Below are 11,482 nucleotides of genomic sequence, written 5' to 3'. Positions count from 1 at the left end.
TCTTCTTATCTTTTTCAAATTTGATTTCAAATCTTTTCCAATCAACTAACTAACTTTTTGTTTGTTTCTTATCTTTTTCAAAACCACCTAACTACTTTTCCCTCTTCTAATTTTCGAAAATATCTCATCCTTTTTTTCAAAAATTCTTTTTAATTAACTAATTGTTTCATGTTTAATTTTAATTACATTTTATTTTTAATCTTCGAAAATTACTAACCCCTTTTTCAAAATTATTTTCGAAATCTCTCTTCTCTTTTCTTCTTCTATTTAATTATTTAATTACTAACACTTCTCTTCACCTCTCTTCATCCAAAATCCGAATCCATTCTTCATTCTTCTACCCCCTTTCTTTTTCTACTAACATAAAGGAATCTCTATACTGTAACATAGAGGATTCCTTTTTCTTTTCTTGTTTTCTTCTCTTTCATATGAGCAGGAATAGGGATAAAGGCACTCTTGTTGAAACTGATCCAGAACCTGAAAGGACTCTAAAGAGAAAATTAAGAGAAGCCAAATATAATTATTCTAAAGGTAACCTTTCAGAAACATTAGAACAAGAGAAGGAGATGGCAGAAGAAAATAATAATAATAATGCAAGGAGAATGCTTGGTGACTTCACAAAACCAACGTCCAAGTTTGATGGAAGAAGCATCTCCATTCCTGCCATTGGAGCCAATAACTTTGAACTTAAGCCTCAACTAGTTGCTTTAATGCAACAAAACTGCAAGTTTTATGGACTTCCATCTGAAGATCCTTATCAGTTTTTAACTGAGTTCTTGCAGATCTGTGAGACTGTAAAGACGAATGGAGTTGATCCTGAAGTCTACAGACTCATGCTTTTCCCTTTTGCTGTAAGAGACAGAGCTAGAGTATGGTTGGATTCACAACCCAAGGACAGCCTGGACTCATGGGATAAGCTGGTCACTGCCTTCTTGGATAAGTTCTTTCCTCCTCAAAAGCTGAGCAAGCTGAGAGTGGATGTTCAAACCTTCAAACAAAAAGATGGTGAATCCCTCTATGAAGCTTGGGAAAGATACAAGCAGTTGACCAAAAGATGTCCATCTGACATGTTTTCAGAATGGACCATATTAGATATATTCTATTATGGTCTCTCTGAATTTTCGAAAATGTCATTGGATCATTCTGCAGGTGGATCTATTCACCTGAAGAAAACGCATGGAGAGGCTCAAGAACTCATTGACATGGTTGCAAACAACCAGTTCATGTATACTTCTGAGAGGAATTCCGTGAAGAATGGGGTACCTCAGAAGAAAGGAGTTCTTGAAATTGATGCTCTGAATGCCATATTGGCTCAGAACAAAGTGTTGACTCAACAGGTCAACATGATCTCTCAAAATCTGAATGGATTGCAACATGCATCCAACAGTACTAGAGAGGCAGCTTTTGAAGAAGCTTATGATCCTGAGAACCCTGCCATGGCAGAGGTTAATTACTTAGGTGAACCTTATGGAAACACCTACAACTCATCATGGAGAAATCATCCAAATTTCTCCTGGAAGGATCAACAAAAGCCTCAACAAGGCTTTAACAATGGTGGACGTACTAGGCTGGGCAATAGCAAGCCATATCCATCATCTTCTCAGCAACAGACAGAGAATTCTGAACAAAACAATTCTAATTTAGCCAATATAGTCTCTGATCTATCAAAGGCCACTTTAAGTTTCATGAATGAAACAAGATCCTCCATTAGAAATCTGGAGGCACAAGTGGGCCAGCTGAGTAAGAAAGTCATTGAAACTCCTCCCAGTATTCTCCCAAGCAATACAGAAGAGAATCCAAAAGGAGAGTGCAAAGCCATTGACATAGTCAATGTGGCCGAATGCACAAGGGAGGAGGAGGACGAAAATCCTAGTGAGAAAGACCTCCTGGGACGTCCCTCAAGCAAGAAGGAGTTTCCTATTAAGGATCCAGAGGAATCTGAGGCTCACATAGAAACCATAGAGATCCCATTAAATCTCCTTCTGCCATTCATGAGCTCTGAAGATTATTCATCCTCTGAAGAGGATGAAGATATGACTGGAGAGCAAGTTGCTCAATATTTAGGAGCTATCATGAAGCTGAATGCCAAGCTGTTTGGTAATGAGACTTGGGAAAGTGAATCTCCCTTGCTCATTAGTGAACTAGATATTTGGATTCAGAGAACTCTACCTCAAAAGAAACAAGATCCTGGCAAGTTCTTAATACCTTGCACCATTGGCACCATGAGCTTTGAAAAAGCTCTATGTGATCTTGGGTCAGGGATAAATCTTATGCCACTCTCTGTAATGGAGAAGCTGGGGATCATTGAGGTACAACCTGCCTTGTTCTCACTACAATTGGCAGACAAGTCATTGAGACAAGCTTATGGATTAGTAGAGGACGTGCTAGTAAAGGTTGAAGGCCTTTACATCCCTACTGATTTCATAATCCTAAACACTAGGAAGGAGGATGATGAATGCATCATCCTAGGAAGACCTTTCCTAGCCACAGCAGGAGCTGTGATAGATGTCAACAGAGGTGAGTTAGTCCTTCAATTGAATGGGGACTACCTTGTGTTTAAGGCACATGGCCATCCCTCTGTGACAAAAGAGAGTAAGCATGAAGAGCTTCTCTCAGTTCAGAGTCAAGAAGAGCCTCCACAGTCAAACTTTAAGTTTGGTGTTGTGAGGCCACAACCAAACTCTAAGTTTGGTGTTCAAACCCCATATCCAAACTCTAAGTTTGGTGTTGGGACTCCACAACATTGACCTGATCACTTTGTGGCTCCATGAGAGCCACTGTCAAGCTATTGACATTAAAGAAGCGCTTGTTGGGAGGCAACCCAATTTTATTTATCTAATTTTATTTTATTTTGTTTCTTTGTTATTTTTGTGTTTAATTAGGTACATGATCATGAGGAGTCACGAAAAAAATCAAAAAAATTAAAAACAGAGTCAAAAACAGAAGAAAAAATTTTTCACCCTGGAGGACGCACGGGCTGGCGTTCAACGCCCAGAAGGTGCATCTGGCCGGCGTTCAACGCCAGAACAGAGCACCATTCTGGCGTTGAACGCCCAAAACAAGCAACAACCTGGCGTTAAACGCCAGGATGGTGCACGAAGAGGACAAGCTGGCGCTGAACGCCAGAAACAAGCATGAAACTGGCGTTCAACGCCAGAAACATGCATTACATGGGCGTTGAATGCCCAGAACATGCACCAATGGGCGTTTGAACACCAGAACGTTGCATGAAAGCATGTTACATGCCTATATGGTGAAGGAATGGTATTTGTTTTCACCTCAGGATCTGTGGACCCCACAGGATCCTTACCTCAGGATCTGTGGACCCCACAGGATCCCCACCTACCACATTCCTTTTAATCCTAATCACACTCTCTTAATCCAAATCTCATTCTCCATGTCACACTTCCCAACACCCTTCACCAATCACCTCAATTCCTCTTCCCAATTACCCCATTCACCATTCACATCAACCTCCTCTTCCCCATAAACCCCACCTACCCTCATAAAATTCAAATTCAAGTACCCACCCATTCCCACCCAAAATGGCCGAACACCCACCCTCCCTCTCCCTATAAATATCCCTCCATTCTTCTTCATTTTCACACAACACAAACCCCTTTTCCTCTCACATAGCCGAACCTACTTCTCCCCCTCTCTACCATATTCTCTTCTTCTTCTTCTACTTTTCTTTTCTTTCTTGCTCGAGGACGAGCAAATTTTAAGTTTGGTGTGGTAAAAGCTTAAGCTTTTTTGTTTTTCCATTACCAATGGCACCTAAGGCCGGAGTTTCCTCAAGAAAAGGAAAAGGGAAAGCAAAAGCTTCCACCTCCGAGTCATGGGAGATGGAAAGATTCATTTCCAAGAGCCATCAAGACCACTTCTATGATGTTGTGGCAAAGAAGAAGGTGATCCCTGAGGTCCCTTTCAAGCTCAAAAAGAATGAGTTTCCGGAAATCCGACATGAAATCCAAAGAAGAGGGTGGGAAGTCATAACCAACCCCATACAACAAGTCGGAATATTGATGGTTCAAGAGTTCTATGCCAATGCATGGATCACTAGGAACCATGACCAAGGTATGAACCCAAGCCCAAAGAATTATCTCACAATGGTTAGGGGGAAATACTTGGATTTTAGTCCGGAAAATGTGAGGTTGGCGTTTCACTTACCCATGATGCAAGGTGATGAACGCCCCTACACAAGAAGAGTCAACTTTAATCAAAGGTTGGACCAAGTCCTTAGGGACATTTGTGTGAAAGGCGCCCAATGGAGAATAGACTCCAAGGGCAAGCCAGTCCAACTAAGAAGACTGGACCTCAAGCCTGTAGCTAGAGGATGGTTGGAATTCATCCAAAGATCCATCATCCCTACAAGCAACCGATCTGAAGTTACTGTGGATCGGGCCATCATGATTCATAGCATCATGATTGGAGAGGAAGTGGAAGTTCATGAAGTCATCTCCAATGAGCTCTACAAAATAGCTGACAAGCCTTCATACATGGCACGGCTAGCCTTCCCCCACCTTATATGTCATCTATGTTACTCAGCCGGAGTTATCATAGATGGAGATGTCTCCATTGAAGAAGACAAGCCCATCACCAAGAAAAGGATGGAGCAATCAAGAGAAGTTCCTCACGGCCCTCAAGGAGAACATGAGGAAATTCATCATCAACAAATGCCTCAAGGAATGCACTTTCCTCCCAACAACTATTGGGAGCAACTCAACACCTCCTTAGAAGATTTGAGCCATAATGTTGAACAATTAAGGGTGGAACATCATGAGCACTCCATCATTCTCCAAGAAATAAGAGAAGATCAAAGAGCAATGAGGGAGGAGCAACAAAGGCAAGGAAGGGACATAGAAGAATTGAAGAACATCATTGGTCCTTCAAGAAGAAGACGCCACTAAAGGTGGATTCATTCCTTGTTCTTTATTTCTTTCTGTTTTCGGTTTTTAATTATTGTGTTTATCTATGTTTTGTGTCTCTATTTCATGATCATTAGTATGTAACCATGCCTTAAAGCTATGAATAAATTCCATTAATCCTTCACCTCTCTTAAAAGAAAAATGTTTTAATTCAAAAGAACAAGAAGTACATAGTTTTCGAAATTATTATTGAATTTAGTTTAATTATATTGATGTGGTGACAATGCTTTTTGTTTTCTGAATGAATGATTGAACAGTGCATATGTCTTTTGATATTGTTGTTTATGAGTGTTAAAATTGTTGGTTCTTGAAAGAATGATGAACAAAGAGAAATGTTATTGATGATCTGAAAAAAATCATGAAATTGATTCTTGAAGCAAGAAAAAGCAGTGAAAAAGAAGAAGCTTGCGAAAAAAAGAAAAAAAGAAAAAAAAAGTGGCGAAAAAAAAAAGAAAGAAAAAGAAAAAGCAAGTAGAAAAAGCCAATAGCCCTTAAAACCAAAAGGCAAGGGTAAAAAGGATCCAAGGCTTTGAGCATCAATGGATAGGAGGGCCCAAGGAAACAAAATCCAGGCCTAAGCGGCTAAATCAAGCTGTCCCTAACCATGTGCTTGTGTCATGAAGGTCCAAGTGAAAAGCTTGAGACTGAGTGGTTAAAGTCGTGATCCAAAGCAAAAGAGTGTGCTTAAGAGCTCTGGACACCACTAACTGGGGACTCTAGCAAAGCTAAGTCACAATCTGAAAAGGTTCACCCAGTCATGTGTCTGTGGCATTTATGTATCCGGTGGTAATACTGGAAAACAAAGTGCTTAGGGCCACGGCCAAGACTCATAAGTAGCTGTGTTCAAGAATCAACATGCTTAACTAGGAAAGTCAATAACACTATCCAAAATTCTAAGTTCCTAGAGATGCCAATCACTCTGAACTTCAAAGGAAAAAGTGAGATGCCAAAACTGTTCAGAAGCAAAAAGCTACAAGTCCCGCTCATGTAATTAAATTAATATTCAGTGATATTTTGGACTTTATAGTATATTCTCTTCTTTTTATCCTATTTGATTTTCAGTTGCTTGGGGACAAGCAACAATTTAAGTTTGGTGTTGTGATGAGCGGATAATTTATACGCTTTTTGGCATTGTTTTCATATAGTTTTTAGTAAGTTCAAGCTACTTTTAGGGATGTTTTCATTAGTTTTTATGTTAAATTCACATTTCTGGACTTTACTATGAGTTTGTGTGTTTTTCTGTGATTTCAGGTAAATTCTGACTGAAATTGAGGGATTTGAGCAAAACTCTGAAAAAAGGCTGACAAAAGGACTGCTGATGCTGTTGGATTCTGACCTCCCTGCACTCGAAATGGATTTTCTGGAGCTACAGAACTCCAATTGGCGCGCTCTCAACGGCGTTGGAAAGTAGACATCCAGGGCTTTCCAGCAATATATAATAGTCCATACTTTATTCGAAGAATGACGACGTAACTTGGCGTTGAACGCCAAGTACATGCTGCTTTCTGAAGTTAAACGCCAGAAAAACGTCATGATCCGGAGTTGAACGCCCAAAACACGTCATAACTCAAAGTTCAACTCCAAGAGAAGCCTCAGCTCGTGGATTGAACAAGCTCAGCCCAAACATACACCAAGTGGGCCCCGGAAGTGGATTTATGCATCAATTACTTACTCATGTAAACCCTAGGAGCTAGTTTATTATAAATAGGATGAATTACTAATGTATTAGATATCTTTGGTCTCAGTTTTGTTTTATTCTTCATCCTAAGAGACTATTGATCACGTTTAAGGGGGCTGGCCATTCGGCCATGCCTGAACCTTCTGCTTATGTATTTTCAACGGTGGAGTTTCTGCACACCATAGATTAAGGGTGTGGAGCTCTGCTGTACCTCAAGTATCAATGCAATTCTATCTTCTTTTATTCAGTCTCTATCTTATTCTTATTCCAAGATATCCATTCGTACCCAAGAACATGATGAATCTAATGAGTTAGATAACCCTCATTATTATTCTCACTTATGAATGCGTGTGATTGACAACCACTTCCGTTCTACATGCAACAAGGCTTGAATGTGTATCTCTTAGATTCCCCAACAGAATCTTCGTGGTATAAGCTAGATAGATGGCGGCATTTATGAGGATCCGGAAAGTCCAACCTTGTCTGTGGTGTTCCGAGTAGGATCCTGGGAATCCGGAAAGTCTCACCTTGTCTGTGGTATTCCGAGTAGGATTCCGGTAATGAATGACTGTGACATGCTTCAAACTTGTAACCTGCTGGGCGTTAGTGACAAGCGCAAAAGAATCAAGGGATTCTATTCCAGTAGGAGCGGGAACCAACCGGTGATTGGCCGTACTTTGACAGAGTGCGTGAGCATTAGCTTTCACTGCGAGGATGGGATGTAGCCATCAACCATGGGTGATGCCTCCAGACTGATTAGCTATGCGAGTGACAGCCGCATAGGATATTTTCCCGAGAGGATGAAAGTAGCCACAGCTGATGGTGAACCCCTATACAAAGCTTGCCATGGAAAGGAGTAAGAAGAATTGAGTAGAAGCAGTGGGAAGGCAGACATCCTTGAGCCATACAGCATCTTCATATACTTAACTGAAATTCCTATGCACTTTTCAATGAATCTACATAAGTATTCTATCCCTTTTTATTTTCTTATTTTATTATTAATTTTCGAACCATAAACAATTTTAATCTGCTTAACTGAGATTTGCAAGGTGACCATAGCTTGCTTCATACCAACAATCTCTGTGGATTCGACCCTTACTCACGTAAGGTTATTACTTGGACGACCCAGTACACTTGCTGGTTAGTTGAACGGAGTTGTGAATGAACAAGAAAATAAACAGTGCCATAAGAGTATACAAAAGAACAAGTGATCACAATTTCGTCCACCACAAGTCAACATGATTTCTCAAAGTCTGAATGGATGGCAAAATGCATCCAACAGCACTAAAGAGGCATCTTCTGAAGAAGAAGCTTATGATCCTGAAAACCCTACAATGGCAGAGGTAAATTACATGGGGGAAGCCTTTGGCAACACCTATAACCCCTCATGGAGAAATCATCCAAATTTCTCATGGAAGGATCAACAAAAGCCTCAACAAGGCTTTAATAATGGTGGAAGAAATAGGTTTAGCAATAGCAAGCCTTTTCCATCATCTTCTCAGCAACAGACAGAGAATTCTGAGCAGAGCACCTCTAACTTAGCAAACATAGTCTCTGATCTGTCTAAGGCTACTTTAAGTTTCATGAGTGAAACAAGGTCCTCCATCAAAAATTTGGAGGCACAAGTGGGCCAGCTGAGTAAGAAAGTCACTGAAACTCCTCCTAGTACTCTCCCAAGTAATACTGAAGAGAATCCAAAAAGAGAGTGCAAGGCCATTGACATAATCAACATGGCCGAACCTAGAGAGGAAGGAGAGGACGTGAATCCCAATGAGGAAGACCTCATGGGACGTCTCTCAAGCAAGAAGGAGTTCCTTATTGAGGACTTAAAGGAATCTGAAGGTCATATAGAGACCATAGAGATCCCATTAAACCTCTTTCTGCCATTCATGAGCTTTGAAAACTATTCTTCCTCTGAAGAGGATGAAGATGTAATTCGAGAGCAAGTTGCTCAATATCTAGGAGCTATCATCAAGCTGAATGCCAAGTTGTTTGGTAATGAGACTTGGGAAGGTGAACCTCCCTTGCTCATTGGTGAACTAGATACATGGGTTCAGCAAACTTTACCTCAAAAGAAATAAGATCCTGGTAAATTCTTAATACCCTGTACCATAGGCACCATGACCTTTGAAAAGGCTCTATGTGACCTAGGGTCAGACATCAATCTTATGCCACTTTCTGTAATGGAGAAGCTGGGGATCATTGAGGTACAACCTGCCATATTCTCATTGCAAATGGCAGACAAGTTAGAAAGACAAGCTTATGGATTGGTAGAGGACGTATTGGTAAAGGTTGAAGGCCTTTACATCCCTGCTGATTTGATAATCTTAGACACTAGAAAGGAGGAGGATGAATGCATCATCCTTGGAAGACCTTTCCTAGCCATAGTAAGAGCTGTGATAGATGTTAACAGAGGAGAATTAGTCCTTTAATTGAATGGGAACTACCTTGTGTTCAAGACCCAAGGGTGTTCTTCTTTAACAATAGAGAGGAAGCATGAAAAGCTTCTCTCAGTACAGAGTCAAACAGAGCCCCCACAATCAAACTCTAAGTTTGGTGTTGGGAGGCCAAAGCCAAACTCTAAGTTTGATGTTGACTCCCCACATTCAAACTCTAAGTTTGGTGTTGGGAGTCTACAACATTGACCTGATCACCTTTGAGGCTCCATGAGAGCCCACTATCAAGCTAGTGACATTAAAGGAGCGCTTATTGGGAGGCAACCCAATTTTTTATTTAACTAATTTTATTTTTATTTTATTATTCTTTTATGTTTTCTTAGGTTCATGATCAGGTGGAGTCACAAAACAAATACAAAAATTAAAAACAAAATCAAAAACAGCAGAAGAAACAGAACACCCTGGAGGAAGGGCTTACTGGCGTTTAAACGCCAGTAAGGAGCATCTGGCTGGCGTTTAAACGCCAGTAAGGAGCATCTGGCTGGCGTTCAACGCCAGAACAGAGCATGGATCTGGCGTTGAACACCAGAAATAAGCAACATCCTGGCGTCTAAATGCCAGGAAAACACCCTGAGGAGAGTTGGCGCTGAATGACAGAAACAAGCATGGAACTAGCATTCAACGCCAGAAACATGCTGCAAATGGTTGAACGCCCAAAACAAGCATGAAGCTGGCGTTCAATGCCAGAAACAAGCATCAATCTGGCATTGAATGCCAGGATTGCATGAAAAGGGTATTTTACACGCCTCATTGGTGCATGGATGTAAATCCTTGACACCTCAGGATCTGTGGACCCCACAGGATCATCTCAGGATCTGTGGACCCCACAGGATCCCTACCTACCTCCACTCACCTTCTCTCCTCTTCACACAATCCAATAACACTTTTTCCCAAAACCCTTCACCAATCACCTCAATCTCTCTTTCCCATCATCTCTTCACCACTCACATCCTTCCACTCTTCCCCATAAACCCCACCTACCTTCAAAATTCAAAATCTCTTTTCCACCCAAACCCACCTTAAATAGCCGAACCTACTCCCTCTCCCTCCACTATATAAACCCATTCATTCTTCTTCATTTTCACACAACACAACCCTCTCTTCTCCTCCTTGGCCGAAATACAACCCTCTCTCCCTCTCCTCCATATTTTCTTCTTCTTCATCTATTCTTTCTTCTCTTGCTCGAGGGCGAGCAATATTCTAAGTTTGGTGTGGTAAAAGCATAAGCTTTTTTTTGTTTTTCCATAACCACCTATGGCACCTAAGGCCGCAGAAACCTCTAGAAAAGGGAAAGGGAAGACAAAAGCTTCCACCTCCGAGTCATGGGAGATGGAGAGATTCATCTCTAAAGCCCATCAAGACCACTTCTATGATGTTGTGGCCAAGAAGAAGGTGATCCCTGAGGTCCTTTTCAAACTCAAGAAAAATAAGTATCCAGAGATCTGACATGAGATCCAAAGAAGAAGTTGGGAAGTTCTGACCAACCCCATTCAACAAGTCAGAATCTTAATGGTTCAAGAGTTCTATGCCAATGCATGGATCACTAGGAACCATGATCAAAGTGTGAACCCGAATCCAAAGAATTATCTTACAATGATTCGGGGGAAATACTTAGATTTTAGTCTGGAAAATGTAAGATTGGCGTTTAACTTGCCCATGATGCAAGGAGATGCACGCCCCTACACAAGAAGAGTCAACTTTGATCAAAGCTTGGACCAAGTCCTTATGGACATATGTGTTGGAGGAGCAACAAAGGCAAGGAAGAGACATAGAAGAGCTCAAGGACATCATTGGTTCTTCAAGAAGAAAGCGCCACCATCACTAAGGTGGACTCATTCCTTTTTGTTATTTCTTTGTTTTTCGATTTTTAAGCTTTATGTTATCTATGTTTGTGTCTTTATTACACGATCATTAGTATGTAGTAACTATGTCTTAAAGCTATGAATAATTCCATGAATCCTTCATCTTTCTTAAATGAAACATGTTTTTAATACAAGAGAACAAGAAGTACATGAGTTTCGAATTTATCCTTGAATTTAGTTTAATTATATTGATGTGGTGACAATACTTTTTGTTTTCTAAATGAATGCTTGAACAGTGCATATTTTTTATCTTGTTGTTTATGAATGTTAAAATTGTTGGCTCTTGAAAGAATGATGAACAAAGAGAAATGCTATTGATAATCTGAAAAATCATGAAATTGATTCTTGAAGCAAGAAAAAGCAGTGAATAGCAAAAGCTTGCGAAAAAAAATTTTGGCGAAAAAAATTTAATAGAAAGAAAAAGAAAAAGCAAGCAAAAAAAGCCAATAGCCCTCAAAACCAAAAGGCAAGGGTAAAAAGGATCCAAGGCTTTAAGCATCAATGGATAGGAGGGCCCAAGGAAATAAAATCTAGGCCTAAGCAGCTAAATCAAGCTAT

The 11,482-nt window shown here is 40.5% G+C and overlaps 1 non-coding gene across 1 annotated transcript; it reads right to left on the bottom strand.

Annotated features, from left to right (window-relative positions):
- Positions 1-965: 965 nt before the first annotated feature.
- Positions 966-1,069, bottom strand: LOC130952487 (small nucleolar RNA R71). Its single transcript, XR_009074667.1, has one exon. It is a non-coding gene; the product is annotated as a small nucleolar RNA R71 (small nucleolar RNA).
- Positions 1,070-11,482: the final 10,413 nt, after the last annotated feature.

The sequence above is a fragment of the Arachis stenosperma genome, chromosome 9 (assembly GCF_014773155.1).
Source record: "Arachis stenosperma cultivar V10309 chromosome 9, arast.V10309.gnm1.PFL2, whole genome shotgun sequence".
Taxonomy (NCBI): domain Eukaryota; kingdom Viridiplantae; phylum Streptophyta; class Magnoliopsida; order Fabales; family Fabaceae; genus Arachis; species Arachis stenosperma.
The sequence above is the reverse complement of the archived record's forward strand: the minus strand, read 5'-3'. Positions and strand labels throughout refer to the sequence as shown.